The sequence below is a fragment of the Monodon monoceros genome, unplaced genomic scaffold (genome assembly GCF_005190385.1).
Source record: "Monodon monoceros isolate NGI ecotype Baffin Bay Population unplaced genomic scaffold, NGI_Narwhal_1 Super_Scaffold_7, whole genome shotgun sequence".
NCBI classification, from domain to species: domain Eukaryota; kingdom Metazoa; phylum Chordata; class Mammalia; order Artiodactyla; family Monodontidae; genus Monodon; species Monodon monoceros.
Window position 1 is genome coordinate 52265751 of NW_021703784.1, and position 23875 is coordinate 52289625.

At 38.6% G+C, this 23875-nt stretch overlaps 1 protein-coding gene across 5 annotated transcripts in view; it reads left to right on the forward strand.

Moving 5' to 3' along the window:
- NARS2 (asparaginyl-tRNA synthetase 2, mitochondrial) overlaps window positions 1-23875 on the forward strand; it is a 136296-nt gene that overhangs the window by 13072 nt on the left and 99349 nt on the right. The gene's annotated exons all lie outside the window — the stretch shown is intronic.

Consider the following 23875-nt stretch of genomic DNA (forward strand, 5'->3'; position numbering starts at 1 on the left):
TTAAAATCATTGACCAGTAGTATAATGTACAAAGAGAAATGTATGTTGATGAGTGGTGCTTTTTGTATTTCTTTCATTTATTTACTGATTTCCGTATCTCTGAGAAATCAAGATTCTTTATATATTTGGGTGATTTCATCAAATGACAAGACCTGTACAAAACTACTCTCTCTGGTTCAATATATTCTGACTCTTGATAATGATGCTTTCTCTTCATATTATTGAACAGCATATTCACTAGGAGAAGTTATCCTGATGTGTCAAAATCATTATTCAAAATAATAATCAAATGCTGTCTTCATAGGTGGTTTGAAGAAATCTAGATGATAGCCTTCTGCAAAAAGCAGAATAAAAACGCTTGGTTGAACATTTAAAGTAGGAGTGTTAGCATCTGTATATGAGTTCAAAGAAGGCAGCAGATGATAAAATAACAATATGTAAATTGAAGAAAACATTCTCTTCTAGCCATTTATGTTGTTAATTTTCTCTTTGCACCTTAATAGTCATCTGAATATTGAAGTGAAGAGGAATTACCCACCTTAAATACATTTCATGATCCCTTAATCTAAACTACCAAATATTAAAAAGTAAATGATAGAGAAGGAAATGTATAATCTAAAGGAGTTTTTACAAATATAAAGGGAATTATTAAAGAGACCCAAGTTAAACAAGTAAAAAAAAATCTGTAACAAACTTAAATAATTATAAATTTGGAGCTAACTGCTTTACCACCAGAGAAATCCCCTAAGCAAGTCTGAATAATTCAATATGTGCATTTTGGACACTAAACAACACAAGGTAAATTATCAAATAAGAATAAATACAGAGAAAGTAGGAAGATGTATTTTTTTTTTTAAATCGGGGCTTTTTAAATTTTATTTATTTATTTTTGGCTGTGTTGGGTCTAAGTTACTGCGCACGGGCTTTCTCTAGTTGCAGGCAAGTGGGGGCTACTCATTGCAGTGGCTTCTCTTGCTGTGGAGCATGGGCTCTAGGCGCGCGGGCTTCAGTAGCTGTGGTACGTGGGCTGAGTAGTTGTGACTCACAGGCTCAGTAGTTATGGCACATGGGCTTAGCTGCTCCACGGCATGTGGGATCTTCCCGGACCAGGGCTCAAAGCTGTGTCCCTTGCATTGGCAGGCGGATCCTTAACCATTGTGCCACGAGGGAAGTCCGAAAATGTATTTCTGAAGCTAAACAAATGAGAAGTGTTCTCTGTTCTTAGTACTCCAGGGCCAGGTTGAGGAATTTTATGTAGTGGAATTAGGCTTTGTCTATTCAGAGTGTCAGAAAGGTGCTCTTGAATTCATTGATGCTAGGCTCCTGCATTCAGGGTCTAGCACAGGTTTCAGCAGTCTGTGGGTTTTGTTTTATGAGCCCACTGTCTTTGTTGCTTTCAGCAGTTCAGCTCCTAAGATTTGTCTTCTGCCTGCCAACACACTCACCTCTGAAAGCAGTGTCCTTCTTATTCCCACCTCACACATCTCTACACTTCCAAGCTTCATTGTGTGCATTTCTTCCGGACTGCATGTAGAGGCATAGGGGTTTGAGCCTTGGCACCTTACTGTTAGGAGGAAGTGAAGTGTCACATCTAAATCCTTGCTTCTCTTAATAGTGCTCTTTTTTGCTCTGATAACAATGAAGTCCAGTAACTACTTAAAGATAAGGATGCCTGGTACATACTCAGGTTTGAGGACAGCAGTAAGATGCCACCTTGAAATGCACAGTAAGAACATAATACACTGTCGAGAAGTAAATGCATGTCCCATCATTTTAGTTTTCTTTTTCCTCATTCCCATTTCCTGCTTTAAGATTTCAGATATTTGCTAAGGTTTGGGGACTCCTGAATACACATGTAGGAAGTTGCATTCAAAAGCATTAATTTGTTATTCAGCAGACCTTTCGTACCATCTGTGTTCAAGATTCTGTGCTAACTGTTAAGGGGATACAAAGATGTACTCAGGGTTCTGGTTGGTGAAGCTGGTGAGTTGGCAGGCATAAGAGAGGAAGGAGCATGCTTTTCATTCACTATTGATGTTACTTATGCTACAATATTCTTTGGTTGTACACCTTTTCCTCTTTGTCTTAGAGCCCTAGCTGAGTTCCCACAATTATGTTTGATCTTTATGATTCTGGAGTAACTAGTTTGTCTCTGAGAAGATAAAAGAGATTAAAGGCAAGAATTAGGGATTGTGGCAAAATCTAGACATTGATAGGAAATAAGGTGAAACTGCTTTATGTATATACTTGAGGTTACAGTGTTACAAGTTATAAGTGGTATGAAATCTAGAGGGTAATTAGGTCTGTGAGGATTGACTTGGTCAGAAACATCTTCAAAATAAGTATGTGACTTAACTGTAGCCAAGGGAGAGTACTTCAGGTAGGGGAGGAATGTGAGCAGAGTCAAGTAATTAAAATGAGTGTGGGGTTTTCACTGGATGCCGGATGGACAGATTAGAAGGTTTATGTTGGTGAATCATAAAAAGTAAAGTTGGGGTGTATAGGAATGAGAAAATGGAGGTTTTTAAGAAACAACTTTATTGAGATACATTTTACATACCATAAAAATCAGTCACTTAAAGTACACTGTTCCATGGTTTTTAGTATATTCACAGAGCTGTGGAAGCATCACCACAATCTAATTTGAGAGCATTATATCACCCCAAAGTGAAACCCAGTACCCATTACCAATCCCTTCCTGTTTCCACCCCAAGTTCTAGGTAACCACTAAACTGCTCTCTATAGATTTGCCTCTTCTGGAATATTTCATATAAATGCAGTCATACAACATATGGGCTTTTGTGTCAGGCTTCTTTCATTTAGCACAACGTTTTTGAGGTTCATACAAGTTGTAGCATGTATCAGTACTTCATTTCTTTTATATCCAACTAGTATTCTGTTGTATAGATATCCAACGTTTTATTTATCCATTTAGCAGTTGATGGATGTTTGGATTATTTCACCTTTTGGCTATTATGATTAATGCTACTATCAACATTTGTGAAATCATTTGGATGAGTATATGATATCACTTCTCTTGAGTGGAATTGCTGGGTCACATGGTAGCTTTATGTTTAATATTTTGAGAAACCACCAAACCATTTTCCAAAGTGGCTGCATCACTTTACATTCCCAACAGCAGTGTATGTAGGTTCCAATTTCTCCCCATTATTGCCAACACTTATTGTTGCTCTTCATTTTTTTTTAAACATCTTTATTGGAGTATAATTGCTTTCCAGTGGTGTATTAGTTTCTGCTTTATAACAAAGTGAATCAGCTATACATATACATATATCCCCATATCCCCTCCCTCTTGTGTCTCCCTCTCATCCTCCCTATCCCACCCCTCTAGGTGGTCACAAAGCACTGAGCTGATCTCCCTGTGCTATGTGGCTGCTTCCCCAAGCTATCTGTTTTACATTTGGTAGTTTATATAAGTCCATGCCACTCTCTCACTTCGTCCCAGCTTACCCTTCCCCCTCCCCTTGTCCTCAAGTCCATTTTCTACCTCTGCATCTTTATTCCTGTCCTGCCCCTAGGCTCTTCAGAACCCCTTTGTTTTTTTTTAGATTCCATATATATGTGTTAGTGTATGGTATTTGTTTTTCTCTTTCTGACTTACTTCACTCTGTATGACAGACTCCAGGTCCATCCACCTCACTACAAATAACTCAATTTCGTTTCTTTTTATGGCTGAGAAATATTCCATTTGTATATATGTGCCACATCTTCTTTATCCATTCATCTGTTGATGAACACTTAGGTGGCTTCCATGTTCTGGCTATTGTAAATAGAGCTGCAGTGAACATTGTGGTACGTGACTCTTTGAATTATGGTTTTCTCAGGGTATATGCCCAGTAGTGAGATTGCTGGGTCGTATGGTAGTTCTATTTTTAATTTTTTAAGGAACCGCCATACTGTTCTCCATAGTGGCTGTATCAATTTACATTCCCACCAACAGTGCAAGAGGGTTCCCTTTTCTCCACACCCTCTCCAGCATTTATTGTTTGTAGATTTTTTGATGATGGCCATTCTGACCAGTGTGAGGTAAATCCTCATTGTAGTTTTGATTTGCATTTCTCTACTGATTAGTGATGTTGAGCATTGTTTCATGTGTTTGTTGGCAATCTGTATATCTTCTTTGGAGAAATGTCTATTTAGGTCTTCTGCCCATTTTTGGATTGGGTTGTTTGTTTTTTTGATATTGAGCTGCATGAGCTGCTTGTAAATTTTGGAGATTAATCCTTTGTCAGTTGCTTCATCTGCAAATAATTTCTCCCATTCTGAGGGTTGTCTTTTCGTCTTGTTTATGGTTTCCTTTGCTGTGCAAAAGCTTTGAAGTTTCATTAGGTCCCATTTGTTCATTTTTGTTTTTATTTCCATTTCTCTAGGAGGTGGGTCAAAAAGGATCTTGCTGTGATTTATGTCATAGAGTGTTCTGCCTATGTTTTTCTCTAAGAGTTTGATAGTGTCTGGCCTTACATTAAGGTCTTTAATCCATTTTGAGTTTATTTTTTTAAATTATTATTTATTTATTTATTTATTTATTTATTTTGTGGTATGCGGGCCTCTCACTGTTGTGGCCTCTCCCGTTGCGGAGCACAGGCTCCGGACGCACAGGCTCAGCGGCCATGACTCACGGGCCCAGCCGCTCCGCAGCATGTGGGATCTTCCCGGACCGGGACACGAACCCGAGTCCCCTGCATCGGCAGGTGGACTCTCAACCACTGCGCCACCAGGGAAGCCCCCATTTTGAGTTTATTTTTGTGTATCGTGTTAGGAGGTGTTCTAATTTCATTCTTTTTCATGTAGCTGCCCAGTTTTCCCAGCATCACTTATTGAAGAGGCTGTCTTTTCTCCATTGTATATTCTTGCTTCCTTTATCAAAAACAAGGTGACCATATGTGTGTGGGTTTATCTCTGAGCTTTCTATCCTGTTCCATTGGTCGGTATTTCTGTTTCTGTGCCAGTACCGTATTGTCTTGATTACTGTAGCTTTGTAGTCTAGTCTGAAGTCCGGTGGCCTGATTCCTCCAGCTTCGTTTTTCTTTCTCAAGATTGCTTTGGCTATTCGGGGTCTTTTCTGTTTCTATACAAATTGTGAAATTTTTTATTCTAGTTCTGTGAAAAATGCCATTGGTAGTTTGATAGGGATTGCATTGAATCTGTAGATTGCTTTGGGTATTATAGTCATTTTCACACTGTTGATTCTTCTAATCCAAGAACATGGTATATCTTTCCATCTGTTTGTATCATATTTAATTTCTTTTATCAGTGCCTTATAGTTTTCTGCATACAGGTCTTTTGTCTCCTTAGGTAGGTTTATTCCTAGGTATTTTATTCTTTTTGTTGCAGTGGTAAATGGGAGTGTTTCCTTAATTTGTCTTTCAGATTTTTCCATCATTAGTGTATAGGAATACAAGAGATTTCTGTGCATTAATTTTGTATCCTGCTACTTTACCAAATTCATTGATTAGCTCTAGTAGTTTTCTGGTAGAGTCTTTAGGATTCTCTATGTGTAGTATCATGTCATCTGCAAAGAGTGACAACTTTACTTCTTCTTTTCTGATTTGGATTCCTTTTATTTCTTTTTCTTCTCTGATTGCTGTGGCTAAAACTTCCAAAGCTAGGTTGAGTAATAGTGGTGAGAGTGGGCAACCTTGTCTTGTTCCTGATCTTAGTGGAAATGGTTTCAGTTTTTCACGACTGAGAGCAGTGTTGGCTGTGGGTTTGTCATATATGGCCTTTATTATGTTGAGGCAGGTTCCCTCTATGCCCACTTTTGGAGGGTTTTTATGATAAATGGGTGTTGAATTTTGTTGAAAGCTTTTTCTGCATCTTTTGAGATGATCATATGGTTTTTATCCTTCAGTTTTTTAATACGGTGTATCACATTGATTCATTTGCATATATTGAAGAATCCTTGCGTTCCTGGGATAAACCCCACTTGATCATGGTGTATGATCCTTTAAATGTGCTGTTGGATTCTGTTTGCTAGTATTTTGTTGAGAAATTTTGTATCCTTGTTCATCAGTGTTATTGGCCTGTAGTTTTCTTTCTTTGTGACATCTTTGTCTGGTTTTGGTATCAGGGTAATGGTGGTCTAGTAGAATGAGTTTGGGTGTGTTCCTCCCTCTGCTATATTTTGGAAGAGTTTGAGAAGGATAAGTGTTAGCTATTCTCTAAATGTTTGATAGAATTTGCCTGTGAAGCCATCTGGTCCTGGGTTTCTGTTTGTTGGAAGATTTTTAATCACAGTTTCAATTTCAGTGCTTGTGATTGGTCTGTTTATATTTTCTATTTCTTCCTGGTTCAGTCTTGGAGGCTTGTGCTTTTCTAAGAATTTGTCCATTTCTTCCAGGTTGCCCATTTTATTGGCATATAGTTGCTTGTAGTAATCTCTCATGATCCTTTGTATTTCTGCAGTGTCAGTTGTTACTTCTCCTTTTTCATTTCTAATTCTATTGATTTGAGTCTTCTCCTTTTTTTCTTGATGAGTCTGGCTAATGGTTTATCAATTTTGTTTATCTTCTCAAAGAACCAGCATTTAGTTTTATTGATGTTTGGTATTGTTTCTTTCATTACTTTTTCATTTATTTCTGCTCTGATCTTTATGATTTCTTTCTTTCTGCTAACATTGGCGTTTTTTTGTTCTTCTTTCTCTAATTGCTTTAGGTGTAAGGTTAGGTTGTTTATTTGAGATGTTTCTTGTTTCTTGAGGTAGGATTGTATTGCTGTAAACTTTCTTAGAACTTCTTTTGCTGCATCCCATATGTTTTGGGTCGTCGTGTTTTCATTGTCATTTCTTTCTAGGTATTTTTTGATTTCATCTTTGATTTCTTTAGTGATCTCTTGGTTTTTAAGTAGTGTATTGTTAGGCCTCCATGTGTTTGTATTTTTTACAGGTTTTTTCCTGTAAAAAAATTGATATCTAGTCTCATAGCGTTATGGTCAGAAAAGATACTTGATACGATTTCAAATTTCTTAAATTTACCAAGGCTTGATTTGTGACCCAAGATATGATCTATCCTGGGGAATGTTTCATGAGCATTTGAGAAGAAAGCGTATTCTGTTCTTTTTGGATGGAATGTCCTATAAATATCAATTAAGTCCATCTTGTTTAATGTATCATTTAAAGCTTGTGTTTCCATATTTATTTTCATTTTGGATGATCTGCCCATTGGTGAAAGTGGGGGTGTTAAAGTCCCCTACTATGATTGTGTTACTGTTGATTTCCCCTTTTATGGCTGTTAGCATTTTCCTTATGTATTTAGGTGCTCCTATGTTGGGTGCATAAATATTTACAATTGTTAAGATTCTTCTTCTTGGATTGATCCCTTGATCATTATGTAGTGTCCTTCTTTGTCTCTTGTAATAGCCTTTACTTTAAAGTCTGTTTTGTGTGATATGAGTATTGCTACTCCAGCGTTCTTTTGATTTCCATTTGCATGGAATATCTTTTTCTGTCCCCTCACTTTCAGTTTGTATGTGTCCCTAGGTCTGAAGTGGGTCTCTTGGTGACAGCATATATATAGGTCTTGTTTTTGTATGCATTCAGCCAGTCTGTGTGTTTTGGTTGGAGCATTTAAACCATTTACATTTAAGGTAATTATCGATATGTATGTTCCTATTACCATTTTCTTAATTGTTTTGGGTTTGTTATTGTAGGTCTTTTCCTTCTCTTGTGCTTACTGCCTAGAGAAGTTCCTTTAGCATTTGTTGTAAAGCTGATTTGGTGGTGCTAAATTCTCTTAGCTTTTGCTTGTCTGTAAAGGTTTTAATTTCTCCATCAAATCTAAATGAGATCCGTGCTGGATAGAGTAATCTCGGTTGTAGGTTTTTCCCTTTCATCACTTTCAACATGTCCTGCCACTCCCTTTTGGCTTGCAGAGTTTCTGCTGAAAGATCAGCTGTTAACCTTATGGGGATTCCCTTGTATATTATTTGTTGTTTTTCCCTTGCTGCTTTTAATATTTTTTCTTTGTATTTAATTTTTGATAGTTTGATTAATATGTGTCTTGGCGTATTTCTCCTTGGATTTATTCTGTATGGGACTCTCTGGACTTCCTGGACTTGATTAACTATTTCCTTTCCCATATTAGGGAGGTTTTCAACTATACTCTCTTCAGATATTTTCTCAGTCCCTTTCTTTTTCTCTTCTTCTGGGACCCCTAGAATTCAAATGATGGTGTGTTTAATGTCCCAAAGGTCTCTGAGACTGTCCTCAATTCTTTTCATTCTTTTTTCTTTATTCTGCTCTGCAGTAGTTATTTCCACTGTTTTATCTTCCAGGTCCTTTATCCATTCTTCTGCCTCAGTTATTCTGCTATTGATTCCTTCTAGAGACTTTTAAATTTCATTTATTGTGTTGTTCATCATTGTTTGTTTGCTCTTTAGTTCTTCTAGGTCGTCGTTAAACATATCTTGTATTTTCTCCAGTCTATTTCCAAGATTTTGGACCATCTTTACTATCATTACTCTGAATTCTTTTTCAGGTAGACTGCCTATTTCCTCTTCATTTGTTTGGTCTGGTGTGTTTTAACCTTGTTCCTCCATCTGCTGTGTGTTTCTGTGTCTTCTAATTCTGCTTAACTTACTGTGTTTGGGGTCTCCCTTTCGCAGGCTACAGGTTCGTAGTTCCCGTTGTTTTTGGTGTCTGCTCCCAGTGGCTAAGGTTGATTCAGTGGGTTGTGTAGGTTTCCTGGTGGAGGGGACCGGTGCCTGTGTTCTGGTGGATAAAGCTGGATCTTGTTTTTCTGGTGGGCAGGACTGTGTCCGGTGGTATGTTTTGGGGTGTCTGTGACCTTATTATGATTTTAGGTAGCCTTTCTGCTAATGGGTGGGGTTTGTTCCTGTCTTTCTAGTTGTTTGGCATAGGGTGTCCAGCACTGTAGCTTGCTGGTCGTCATTGAGTGGAGCTGGGTCTTAGCATTTAGATGGAGATCTCTGGGAGAGCTTTCGCTTTTTGATATTATGTGGAGCTGGGAGGTCTCTGGTGGACCAATGTGCTGAACTCGGCTCTCCCACCTCAGAGGCACAGGCCTGACAGCCGGTTGGAGCACCAAGACCATGTCAGCCACACGGCTTAGAAGAAAAGGGAGAAAAAAAGAAAGAAAAAGATAAAGTTGTTAAAATAAAATATAATTGTTAAAAATTTTTTTAAATTTAAAAGTAATAAAAAATAGAGAAAGAAAGAAGAGAGCAACGAAACCAAAACAAATCCACCAATGATGACAAGCGCTAAAAACTATACTAAAAGAAAAACGGAAAGACAGAACCCTAGGACAAATGGTGAAAGCGTATACAGACAAAATCACACAAAGAAGCATACACATACACAGTCACAAAAAGAGAAAAAAATACATATATCGTTGCTCCCAAGTCCACCGCCTCAATTTTGGGATGATTCATTGCCTCTTCAGGTATTCCACAGATGCAGGGTACCTCAAGTTGATTGTGGAGCTTTAATCTGCTGCTCCTGAGACAGCTGGGAGAGATTTCCCTTTCTCTTCTTTGTTCGCACAGCTCCTGGGGTTCAGCTTTGGATTTGGACCCACCTCTGTGTGTAGGTCGCCTGAGGGCATCTTTTCTTCACTCAGACTGAATGGGGTTAAAGGAGCACCTGATTCGGGGGCTCTGGCTCACTCAGGCCGGGGGGGAGGGAGGGGCACGGAGTGCTGGGCGAGCCTGCGGTGGCAGAGGCAGGTGTGACGTTGCACCAGCCTGAGGCACACTGTGCGTTCTCCCGGGGAAGTTGTCCCTGGATCACGGGACCCTGGCAGTGGTGGGCTGCACAGGCTCCCGGGAAGGGAGGTGTGGATAGTGACCTGTGCTTGCACACAGGCTTCTTGGTGGCTCCAGCAGCAGCAGCCTTAGCGTCTCATAGCAGTCTCTGGGGTCCGCACTGACAGCCGCGGCTCGTGCCCGTCTCTGGAGCTCGTTTAGGCGGTGCTCTGAATCCCCTCTCCTCGCACACCAGGAAACAATGATCTCTTGCCTCTTAGGCAGGTCCAGACCTTTTCCCGGACTCCCTCCTGGCTAGCTGTGGCGCCCCCTTCAGGCTGTGTTCAGGCAGCCAACCCCAGTCCTTTCCCTGGGATCTGACCTCCGAAGCCCGAGCCTCAGTTCCCAGCCCCGCCCGCCCCGGCGGGTGAGCAGACAAGCCTCTCGGGCTGGTGAGTGCTGGTTGGCACCGATCCTCTGTGCGGGAATCTCTCCACTTTGCCCTCCGCACCCCTGTTGCTGTGCTGTCCTCCGTGGCTCCAAAGTGTCCCCCCCGCCACCCCGTCTCTGCCAGTGAAGGGGCTTCCTAGTGTGTGGAAGCTTTTCCTCCTTCACAGCTCCCTTCCAGAGGTGCAGGTCCCGTCCCTATTTTTTGTCTCTGTTTTTTCTTTTTCCTTTTGCCCTACCCAGGTATGTGGGGAGTTTCTTGCCTTTTGGGAGGTCTGAGGTCTTCTGCCAGCGTTCAGTAGACGTTCTGTAGGAGTTGTTCCACATGTAGATGTATTTCTGATGTATTTGTGGGGAGGAATGTGATCTCCACGTCTTACTCCTCTGCCATCTTGAAGGTCTCCCCTTGCTTTTCTTTTTTTGGTTATAGCAATACCAGAGAGTGTGAAGTGGTATTTCATTGTCGATTTTCTCTTTGCCTTTTGCTTTTGATAGTTTACAATTTATATGTAAATATGTAATTCATGTTTAAGCTTTTAATTACAATTCTGTGTCAGAATGTGGTAGATAAATGATCACATATCGTGAAATTAAATTAGGCTGAGAAAATCTTGGAGTAATACTTCATATAACAAGAACAGTATTCAGGACTAGAGTTTATACATTTAAATACTTCTTAAAGTGAAGAATGAACTGAAAGTCTATTAAATGGAACCCATGAAGATGTGTAATTTTATATCCGAATCTTATACTGTGGGCATTCTTATACTGGATCTCATACTGTGTACTGAAGTTTGGCATTAGATGGGTTGCTTTTTTTTATTATTGTGGATATTTACATAATATAAAATGTATCAGTGTAACCATTTTTAATGAACTGTTCGGTACCATTATAGTCACAGTGTTGTACAACCATCACTACTATATTTATTTCCAGAATTTTCCAGCACCCTAACAGAAGCTCAATAGCAAAAACTCCTCATTCCCTTTACCTCCAGCTCCTAGTAATCTCTCATCTACTTTTTGTCTTTGTGGATTTCTGGCTATTTCATATAAGTGGAATCATACAGTGTGTAGCCTTTTGTGTCTGAACATGTATGAGAATTTCATTTCTTTTTTTTACTGAATAATGTTCCATTGTATGGATATACCACATTTTGTTTAGCCATTCATTCATTGATGGACATTGCGTTGTTTCCACCTTTGGCTTTTGTGAATAATAATACTATGGACATCCGTGTACAAGTTTTTGTTTGAACACCTGTTTTCAGTTGTTTTGAGTATATATTTAGGAGTAGGACTGCTGGGTCATGTGTTTATGTTCTAATTTAACTTACTGAGGAACTGCCAAAATTATTTTCCACAGTGGCTGTACCATATTATATTCGCACCAGTGGTATGAGGGTTCCACTTTTACCACATTTTCACCAGTGCTTGTTATTTTCAGTTTCTTTGATTATAGGCATCCTGATGAACGTTAAACAGTATCTTGTGGTTTTGATTTGCCATTCCCTAGTGTCTAAGGGTGTTGAATATCTTTTGTGTGTGCCCGTTGACCATTTGTATATCTTCTTTGGAGAAATGTCTATTTCAGTCCTTTGCTCATTTTTTAATTGGCTTATTTGTCTTTTTGTTTTTGAGTTATAGGATTTCCTTATTCTAGATACAGATCTGTCTTTTTCCCTCTCCATCAGCAGTGTGAAGCCTTTGATGTTGCCCCTCAGGGGATACAGCCTTGGGTGTGCCCACTATCATCCAGAGATGGCATTGATTCTGGCAGGGCTCTTTTGGCTATTTCTTTCCCAGACCATACCCAGCTCTTAAACTCCACTAATTGCAGCTGCTTGCTCTGTTGTTTTCAACAGTGTTTGGGGGCATAAATTGCTTCACAGACTAATCCAGTCAAATTCAGGCTTCTTTAAAGATGTACTTCCCAAGGTCAATGTTTAAAATTTATTCTGACCACAAAAGATCTCTTCTGTCTCTTTCCATTTCTCTCCAGCAAACCAGCAGATCTGCAGTTTAGCCTTTATCTCCAAAGAATATCAATCTCTTCTCAATGGTCTTTCACTCCAACCACTGTTTTTAAGAGCACCCTTAGGTTTGAACTTACCCACAAGTGAAGTCAGTTCCTCTGGGAAGAGATTTGGAAGTCTGGTTTATGGCTGCTTCTAGCCCCAGTGAAAATCTCTGAATCACGGCTGTGGTGCTGGGGGCAGGAGCAGTGGACACTTCTCTTTAAGTGACATTTCAGTTTAGGATCTGAGTGTTCAATTGAGTGGGTGGCTGTAGCCCCAGGTCTCCTTGGCTTGCCGCTCCTAGCATGGAAGCCTCACCTGGTGAGCTGGGGCAAGATAATCCGGGTCTAGTAGTCTTAGCAGGGCCTCACCCAGGGTAGAGCCTCTGTCCCAGGAGCAGGGACTGGGGAGAAGGGAGCCCCCACCTCTCAACCACACTCACCCACAGCTTAGCTTCAGCAACACATAGCTGTGGGCAAGGTGAGAAATGCTGGCGTGCTGTGCTGCTCATCATGTCAGGATAGTCCTCTGACTGGGAGCTGGGCTTCAGGAGAGCCCTGTGTCCTCGGCTCTATCAGTCTGGAGTGGAGATTCTGTCGTGCTAAGCTGTGATGGGGAAGGGTGGGAGCAAGATTGTCATTCAGACACCACAAAAGTTCTTTGTCCTTACCAAGTTTTAGTAGATTTTCTTGAATAGGTGTTTCTTCATTTTCTTTATGACCTTAGGACCATTTTCAGAGGTGGCTGGGGTGGGGGTAGGGTTTGGGGTTTTTTTTGTTTTTTATTTTATAACTTTCACCAGTTTCACTGAGGAGTGGGTCTGCGGGACTCCCCACATTTGTCATGCCAGAAGTGTCATGCCAAAAGAAAAAAGAAGCCAGTCACTTTTGGACTACTTTTTACTGCCACAGTTCTCAACTTCCTACTTGTAAAATGTGAATAACACTACACTTAGGGTTTGTAAGAAAGAGTAAATGAAATGACATATGAAAACTTAAAATTGCTAGTCAAAAATAAGGAAAACTTAATACGCAGGAGCAGGCTGATGTAAGCACCAAAGGTTTCTCTTTTCCAAATTGTTGTGCATTCTAGAAATGATAATAAGTTACTGGGCCTCAGGAATTTTGGTGCTTATCAATTTTTATGGCTAAGTTATTTATGGAGCACATCGTTTTGGTTCTGCTTGATGTTTTCACTTTTCAATACTCTTCCGTGTTTCTTTTAAACTTATTAGATGGGATGAGGGCTAACCCAGGTCAAACCTCTTCTCAAAGCAACTCTTTTTCATCTAACGTTAAATCTTTTCATTCTTTCAACTCCTGTTTAGTTGTTATCTCCTATTTTAACATTCAGTTGTTCTTTAATGGTTTTTTGACATCAATTTTGTTTCCTCATCTAGATTGCAAGCTCCTTACAGGGAAGAACTGTATCCTCCGCACTACCTGACTACAACCCTTTGAAGTAGGAATTAGTTTGCCTTTAGAAGGGCAGAAACGACTTGTCTCTTGTACATCATTGTATGTACAAGATATTTAATATTTAAGCCTCCTTTTTCTGAAAAGTACTGTGTGATGGAACATTTGGATACTTGTTGATTATATTTTCTGTGGGCTTTTAGCTTTGCACAGCTTTCAACCTTAAGACTAGTCATTTTCATAACCAACAAGAACCTTCTGTATAGCACAGTGAACTGTATTCAATATTTTGTAATAACCTATAAGGGAAAAGAATCTGAAAAAATAGGTACATATGTATGTATAACTGAATCACGTTGCTGTACACCTGAAACTAACACAACATTGTAAATCAACCATACTTCAATTTTTAAAAAAAAGAAAAAAATGGCTAGTCATTTTCTTTTCTGTTGAGGATGTCTATTTCTATTAAGGAGGTACAGATTTTGCATGTCAAAAATGCCTAGGACATATCTGGAAGAAAGATAGTAATGTTCACCAGTTCACAGTAATGTTCACCCCTGGGCATGGGGCCTTTTCTGTATTCTTTGAATTTTTGATCATATGCATATATTACTTAAAAAACAAAAAAGATAATATATGTAAAAGGTACCCAGTTCAAAAGTTACAAAAGAGCATAAAGTAAATAAAAGTTTCCCTTCTACCCCAGACTCCCAGCTACCCAGTTCCCCTTCCCATAGGTAGTCACTGTTACTTATTTCTCTCTAGGGAGTTTGTACTAACTTTTATTTTTGTCAGCAGTATGCATGGGTGCTGTTTCTTATGAATCAGCTGTCAGAGTGTGTTACCAAATATTTAAAAATTTTCCAATTTTAATTAGATGTATTACTTTTTCAATTAAAAAATAATAATTTTAAAAGGGAAAGATAGAAAATGCTACACTAGGTTAGGATAAGCAAATCTGAGATCATTCAAAGGCACTGAGAAGAGAACTGACCCAAAAAGCTGGTATGCTCCCAGCCATAATGTGTTTTTGCCGCTTCCACTGTGAAGTGAGGATCTTGTAAATTAACACCATGGTTAAAAAATAAAAAACTTCTGTCAGACTGTGAACTGATACAGCCTGCTCCTATTCAAAAGACTAAGATATTTCTTCCATCGTGTGGTATCCACCAAGTGGAGTGCATTCTAAAAATGATCTCATCCCATCAGCCATACAGCTGGACTAAAATTTACTGTTTGATTCATCCTGTAAATATTTAAGCCTCCTTTTTCTGAAAAGTACTGTGCTGGTCCTATTTGACTTAACAAAGTTATTTCTGTTCCACCTCTCAGCAACATGAATTTGCAAGATATTTTTAAGTGGGAAAAACAAAATCCTACAATAATAAGTGCCACCAAAGTAATGTGAATTTGAAAACTAGACATATTAAGAAAAAATTGTAGATATTATAGGATACGTATTAAGTCAATTCATTAAAATATTTTAAAAAATACTGTGAAATCTGAATCCAGTTATGCTTGAGTTCATAATTTTTAGTTTTAATTTGATTCAGATGCCGACATTTTAACCTGAGTGTAGATCAAAATAATAACATCTAACATTTGTAAAGTACATTAAATCAACTAATATCTGTATAGTAGTTTACTATATAATCATGTATGTTATTTTGTTTTTTTAATAATGTTAAACTCTTAGGCAAGTTTTCTAAAAGGAATAATCCACTTTATTAGCTTTAACTAATCCAAGCAGAAAGAGAAAAAGCATTTATTGAATACCAAATATATTTCAGGCACCATGTCAAGTTCCTTTATATATATCATATAATCTTTTCAGCAACCCTTTGAAGTAGGAATTAGTTTGCCTTTAGAAGGGCAGAAACGACTTGTCTCTTGTACATCATTGTATAATGTCAGACACATGATAGTCGCTCCATAAATATTGGTGGAATGAGTTATCTTTTTTTTTTTTTTACATGAGGAAACTAGGCTCAGAATTTATCAAAAGCCACACAGTAAGAGACAGAGTTGTAGTTTAAACAAGATCTGTTTGGCTGTAAAGTAAATGCTGTTTGTCACACCATAATGACTCCTGAAGTTGGCTTTTGAGAAAAGATATCAAAACCTTGACTAAAGTTCTGAGATTATTAAAGAAGACTCTTTTTATTAGGTACAGACAACTGTTAAGAATGAGCACCACACTGAAGTAATGCATCCTTGTCATTTCTTTTTGACCATTCTTCCAAGACAACCTTCCTGCCCTCCCAGTTCCATCTCCCACCCTATTGCCACTGTGCTGATTTTGTGTTTTATTATTCCCATGCTTTAAAAAAATAGTTTTGCCACGTGCATGTACCCCTAGGCAAAATATTGTTTCATTTTGCATGGTTCTCAACTTATACACGTGGAAGCACACTATTTTTCTGTGATGAGCTTTTTTTTCTCAGTATTATATTTCAGTTAAATAAGAATCTCTGGGAAATGGGACTCAAGTGTTAGTATTTTTTAAGGCTCTCTTGGTGATTCCAATATGCCTTCAAGGGTGCATACAGAATAGTGGAAGTGCATGTTCATAGCTTCAACTTCACTAGAGAAATCCAAATTTTTACAAGGGAAGAATGAATTTAAACTCCCACCAGCAGGGTGTGCTGTTCCACGTCTTTGCCAATATCCAATATTTTCAGTCTTAAAATTTTGCCAATCTCGTGGATATAAAATGGGATCTTGATGTGATTTTAATTTGTTTTTCTCTGATAACTATTGAGATTGAGAATTTTATCTTATGGTTATTGGCCACTCATTTTCTCTTCTATAATATTTTCTATTCTGTTATCTTTTTTTTTTGCAGGTTTTATTTATTTATTTATTGAAGTATAGTTGATTTACAATGTTGTGTTAGTTTCCGGTGTACAACAAAGTGATTCAGTTATACATGTGTATATTCTTTTTCAGATTCTTTGCCCTTATAGGTTATTACAAAATATTGAGTATAGTTCCTTGTGCTATACAGTAGGTCCTTGTTGGTTATCTATTTTATATGTAGCATATCAGTGTTTTTATATTCTGGGTATCAGTCTTTCGTTGAGTATATTGTTGCAAATGTTTTCTCCCAGTTTGTGGCTTGCCTTTTCTCTTGTTTTAATATGGTCTTTTGATAAATAGAGTTCTTAATTTTAATTTAGTCAAATTTAATCTTTTCCTTTATGTATTGTGCTTTTCTATCTTGTTTAAGAAATCCTTTCTATGTTATCTCCTAGAAGTTTTATAGTTTGTGCATTACACATATATGTCTTCAATCTTCCTGGAATTGAATTTTGGATACGATGTAAGAGTCCAATTTTCTTTTCCCAAAATGGATAACTAATTATTTCAGTACTATTTATTGAATAGTTCATTTCTCTTCCTGTGATTGCAGTTGCCAGCTCTTTCATAAATCAAGTTTCCATATATGTGTGTGTCTATTTCTGTGTGCTCTATTCCATTCCATTAGCTTTTCAGAATATCCCTGTGCCAGTACTCACTCTCAATTGCTGTAGCTCTTTGATAAGTCTTAATAGGTAGTAAAGCAAATCCTCCCCCCTTATTTTAGGAATTTCTTGGCTCTTGATCCTTTTCTCTTCTATATAAACTTATAAATCATCTTGACAAGCTCCAAAAAACCCTGTTTGCTCTTTAATTGGAACAATATTGATTCAACGGATCAGTTTGGAAAAACTGGTATCTTTATGGTATTAAATGTTCCTATCACTGGACATGGTATATTACTCCTTATGTTTAGGAATTCCTTAATATTTTTCAATAGAATTTAATAATTTTCTTTATGAAGATCACAAACATCTTTCTTACATTTATTCCTAGGGGCTTTATATTTTTGTGGTATTATAAACGTTCTGTGTATCTTTGGAAAGAGTTTCAGTTTTCGGGTATAGTGTTCAACATATGTGTATTAGAACAAGATTATTAATTGTATGTGCATACTTGCAGTGTACTTACTGATATTTAGTCTTCTTTACCCACCATTTACTGGTGTGTTAAAATCCTCTGGTATATTTTTTCATTTTTTCCTCATACTTTTTGCTTTATGTATTTTTCAGGCTCTGTTATTGGGTATACACAAATTTAGAATCACTTCTTGGTGAAATCAGTCTTTAGGTATATAGTGGTCCTCTTTCATCTATTGTTTGATTAATTTAACCATACCAACTTGTTTTGTTTTAATAAATTTATTTATTTATTTTTGGCTGCGTTGGGTCTTTGTTGCTGTGCACGGGCTTTCTCTAGTTGGGGTGAGCGGGGCCCACTCTTCATTGTGGTGTGCAGGCTTCTCATTGCTGTGGCCTCCCGTTGCAGAGCACAGGTCCCAGGCACGCGGGCCTCAGCAGTTGCAGCATGTGGGCTCAGCAGCTGTGGCTTGCAGGCTCTAGAGCGCAGTCTCAGCAGGTGTGGCGCACAGGCCCAGTTGCTCTGTGGCATGTGGGATCCTCCCGGACCAGAGCTCGAACCCGTGTCCTCTGCATTGGCAGGTGGATTCTTAACCACTGCACCACCAGGGAAGCCCTGCCAACTTGGTTTTGATCAGTATTAGTTGGGTATGTTTTTTTCTTTACGTCATCCATCCTTTTATTGTCAACCTTTCTTTGTCTTATGTGATTCTTAGAAACAGCATATAGCTCAGATTTTTTAAAAAATTTAATCACTTAGTTTTTGCCCTTTTTACTATTTAATTTAGTCCACTAATGTTTATTTGGATTGCTTGTGCATTTGGATTTTAAAAACTATCTTATTTTGTGCCTTTTGTACATTTTTTTCTTTTAAAAAGATTCATTTTTTGGCTTATAAATTAAAATTTTTTTGTCACTATTAGTTTAGAAGAGACTGGTAGGGGTAAAGGAGAATGGAGAGTTTAAGGCAGTGCTTCTCAATCTTGACTGCATGTTGAATTCACCTAGGAACATTTAAAAGTATGAATGCCTAGGTTCTGCTCCCAGAAATTCACATTAATTGGTGTGGGGTGCAGTCTGGTGTGGGGAATTTTTAGAGCTTACTAGGTGCCTCTAATATATAGTCAAAATTGAAAGCTATTGCCCCCAGAGAAACTCTTAAATATATATCATCAGATGTAGACATAGGCTAAAAAGCTAAATGATCATTACCAATACCCTTTTCTCCCCATACTCATAGTTGCTTTACCTCTACCAACCAGGGGAATTCACTAGCTAGTTCAATTTTTTTCTGGTATATACTTGTGTGCACAGATTTGTATTGTGTCATATGTTGAGAATGTTGAATTAAAAATTTCTTTTTAAGTTCAGATGAGCTGGTCTTCAAGAAATCTTCCTTTGTCCAGAAGATAAAGCTGACACATGAAATTGCAGACAGAATAAATATTTAACTGGTTTTTTTAAGGGCAGTTATACAGAATAATTTATATGGAAGTATTACATGTCAGAGGTGGTTCACATTTCATAAGTCTGTTAGGAGAGTTTTCTGACAGAGAGAAAGTAGGCGCTAGAGTGATCAGAGATGTCCACGGGACAAAGTAAGCAGTTTGTGACCAAACCTTTTTGATATTTCTGTCTTTGATTTTTACCCCCAATTTTATCTTTCACTTTTTGCTTCCAAAATAACCCAGATTCATCCCAGGTCCCTTTCCAGAAAGTTACATTGGTAGGAGTTTGGGGAAGGGTGAGGCCCATGGTGAAAAGCAAGCATATAGGATGAGTTATTGATGTACATCACTTACTTAATGCAATAATTATTTTTTCCCAATTAATACTGAGTACATAACATGAACTGTGAATATGGTGGTGAAAAAGTAGAAGTCTTTTTCCTCGAGAATGTGTATCCTTGTAGGAAGGGAGACACAATAACTAAATTATAAAAGTAAAACTTATAGTATGTTGGGAATTGTGGTAACTGCCTCTAAAGATGGCTCTCTAGGGCTTCCCTGGTGGCGCAGTGGTTGAGAGTCCGCCTGGCGATGCAGGGAACATGGGTTCGTGCCCCGGTCCAGGAAGATCCCACATGCCGTGGAGCGACTAGGCCCGTGATCCATGGCCGCTGAGCCTGCGTGTCCAGAGCCTGTGTTCCACAACGGGAGAGGCCACAACAGTGAGAGGCCCGCGTACCGTAAAAAAAAAAAAAAAAAAAAGATGGCTCTCTAGTATTCTCTGCTTCCCAGTATTCATACCATTCTGTTGTCCTGTCCCACCCTTCATTTGGGTTGATTCTGTGTAACTAACAGAGCAAGGTAGAAATGAAGCTTCCTTACCTAGGTCATAAACCTCAGTTTCTGCCTTTGGTGTTTTGGAATATGAGCTCTGGGGGAAGCCAGCATCTGTATAAGCCGTCTTGACTAGCAGGAGACCTCTATGCTTTGTGCTAGCCCAGACTAGTCAGGTGGGAAGGCTGAGTGTTGAGTCAGTGATTCCTGGCCAGCACCCAGCTGTTTGAGCCCTCCCAGCTGAGGCCCCACACCTGTGGTTGAAGACGTCATCTTGGATTTTAGCTTGATTGAGCCTTCAGATAACTTCAGTCCCTACAACCATTGGCTGTAACCACATGAGCAAGAATCGTGCAGCTGAACCCAGGGAACCCATAGAATTATGAAAGATAGCAATAGATTGTTTTAAGCCACTAAGTTTTAGAGTGATATATTACTTGCAATAGATAATCAGAACAGATGGTGCTTAGTACTGTGGAGTAAAGAAAAGAGGGAAAAAGAGGTGAGGGAGAGAGAAGGAGAGAGGGGGAGAGGGATTGATTTTCAATTTTAAATTGGGTGGTTGGGGAAAGCCTCACTGAGAAGATAATTCAAACAAAAACACGATGGATGTGAGAGAGTGCATAATTATTGATACCTGGGGGAAGAACATTCCAGTCAGAAGGAACAGCAAGTACAAAGGTCCTGTGGCTGGAGCTGCCTGAAATTTTCAAGAAATAGCCGTGAAGGCCAGTATGGATGGAGCATACTGAATGATGGGAAGAATAGTGGGAATTGAGGTCAGACAGGTTTGGGGGGTTGAGAGTAGGTACACATTGTGTATGGCCGTGATAAGGTGAAACACTCTTTTTTATATATTTATAATTTATTTTATATATTTATACAAATATATTGTAATAATCCCTTTTCTCTCTTAAAATGAAATATAGATAATATAAGCTTTTTATGCACTTAAAAAAGAAAATAATACTGTTTCCAACTTAATATAAAGAAGACATAAAATGAAAGTGATATAGTTTATTTCATTATGTAAATACTATGGTATGACAAGTTAAAAATACAGCTAGCCTTTATATAGAGTGGCTGACTTTAAGACCTATAAATTAGGACTTAAATGGGTGTGTTATATTGCTTACTCAAATACTGTGAATAGTAATTGTGATGGGATTTTGTGAAATGGTAAATAATTATTGGTAAAGTTCTACACCAGAGTGTAGCCTTCCCTTAATTTACATGGAGGAGGCAATCTGGAAAATTCAGAGTATATTGAAAGGACAAAATTCACATAATTCACTACCATGAATGTTCCATGGGATATTTGGAACTCTGGTAATACCCACTAAACTGCAGAACCTCTCCTTAATCACAATGATAATCAGAAACATTTCCACTAGGAATCTTAGATACAGGACTTTGCAGGCCATTATAAGAAATGTAACTCTGCATGAGATGGCAGGTCATTGCAGAGTTCTAAGAAAAGGAGTAACATAAATCACTGGTGTCTTAATGAGATCATTCTGACTGCTGTATGGAGAATAAATGGTGGGTGGCTACCTACAGAAGAAGAAAAAACAGTTGAGTCTAATGCTGTCATCCAGGTGGACAGATGATAGTGATGTAGACCAGAATTGAAATGGTAGATTCTAAAATGTGGTTGGATTCTGAATATACAGTAGTTTTTGCATATCAGTACCAGGGTACATTTTTGTTTTCTTTTGCTTTTATTATCTCTACTCTTAGCCTATATTTTCCCAGAAGTAGTTATGTTAACTAGTTCACCTCTGCTAGAGACCTTTGAACTTTTAATATGGAGGGGATTATTTTTTTCTACACATGCTTGTTTCCATTGCTAATTAAAGTAGAAAGTGGATTTTCCTTTTTTGTTTTAACATGAATTTGCACGTTCTTAGTACATAAATTAGAATTCAGTTAAGTACTCATAAATGAAAGAAAATATGAGCTTCATAAACACTAGGAAGTCTTTTGAGCTTATACTCTTCAGAGCCAGTGCCATTTGATTGTTTTGGGGAATGGTTTTTGTTGGAAATTGTACATTCACTTTATGGATACCATCCTTGAGGGGAGCATTCCATGGAAATTTACTTATTTATTTATTTATGGCTGTGTTGGGTCTTCGTTGCTGCACGCGGGATTTCTCTAGTTGCAGCGGGCAGGGGCTACTCTTCATTGCGGTGCGCAGGCTTCTCATTTCACTGGCTTCTCTTGTTGCGGAGCACGGGCCCTAGGCGCGTGGACTCAGTAGTTGTGGCATGCGGGCTCAGTAGTTGTGGCTCGCAGGCTCTAGAGTGCAGGCTCAGTAGTTGTGGCGCACGGGCTTAGTTGCTCCACGGCACGTGGAATCTTCCCGGACCAGGGCTGGAACCCGTGTCCCCTGCACTGGCAGGCAGATTCCCAACCACTGTACCACCAAAGAGGTCCCTCTGTAGAATTTTTGACTCAGGAGACACTTTGATCCCTCCAAAATATGATGTGAATCTTTTTTGGGTAATTTTGGAATAGCATCAAAATGATGACATTTGTAGATTATCCTTAAGTACCACAGCCAGAGGTGAAGGATGACCAAGCTTTTCTGGTCCAAGTGTCATAACTTGCTTGCACCTCACAGCAACTGCAAGAAAATGTGATTTTAGTTATAGTTGGTTGGATTCAACTTTTATATTGGGAGGAGGCATGGGAGATAAGGGAACAGCTTTCATAGAAGGAAATTTGATAAGGAATCATGATGCTTAGTGCAGTTTTGTTTTATAAGTATTTATTAACTGCCTACTGTATTTAGTGGTAGCCAGGTCCTTTAGCAGGGATAAAAGAAATATAAAATAGTCTCTGCCAAGAAGGACCTTATATTCCATTAGAGGAGATGGGTACATACAGAGTTGAATAACATTATAAAGCAGTATACAATTAAGTGGTGAAAGATTGGTAAAACATTCTTTCTCAGCGGGGAGAGGGGCAAGTGCATTCCAGGAGGAAGATACAGACCCTCAGGGTAAGGATGACTAAGGCAAAATGGGGAAACAAGATCAGTTAGGTTTGAAGAGTATAGTCAATATGTTTTTCTCTTTCTGAGTGTTTTTAATGGAGAATAATAGGAAAGAAGCCCAGAAAGGTAAGATAGGTTAAGACAGAGTAGAGGGCACACTGCAGAACCAGTGAGGATTTGTAACATGGGAAAGACGTAAGGAAAGCAGCAAGACCAGGTTAGAAGAGGGAGAGAGGAGAGTAAGAGGTAGCAGGCCATGGGTGTAAAATCTAGATGTGAAGTGATATGCACCAGGTCTTGAAGTAATGGTAAAAATAGAAAGGAGGGGACGAAAGAAGTTTTTAGGTGTTGAAGAAAACATCTGGAACCAATATTTCATGATCAGAGAAGGCTAAAGGGAAATTTTTCTGATAAGTAATGCTCCAAATTGGCCTTTACTATTTGAATAATTCCCTCTCACCTCCTCCTCCCAAGATTCTCACTTTTTCCTTTATCACACTTAGGTGGTAGGACATGTCCATTTGGTTGATTTGTATGAGTGGTTTAGGAACTTTGGACAGCAGATTTCCCTTATCACGGAAGGGCTAGAAAATGGGATGAGAGGATACTTAGTGGAACTGGGACCATATCATATTCATATTTGTAGCCCCAGTCTGACAACTAGTAAGACAAAATTAACAGTTTTTGAATGATAATGAAGAAAATGTTTGGTACATTTTCCCTGACCCCTTTACATTTGGGAGCAAATTTGACTTTCGGCAATTTGCATTGTTTCTTTCCTAAAAGAAAAAATAATAATAATAAGGCAGCATTGTCTATTCACCTTTTGTTTTGCCCTAGCTTCACCCTCTAATCTTGCAGACTCCAGATCTCTTCTTTTGGTTCTTTGCTTGTTCTTTCTCAGGCTGCTCAGCAGGAAAGCAGACTGTTTACAAACAGTTTAAGCTAATAACTTCCTTTCCTACTGATCACATAGTTACCAAAATGAAACCTTTCTCAGGGCTAAGAGTGGGTGTTCTAGTTAGTAGGTATTCTGGAATGTAAATGG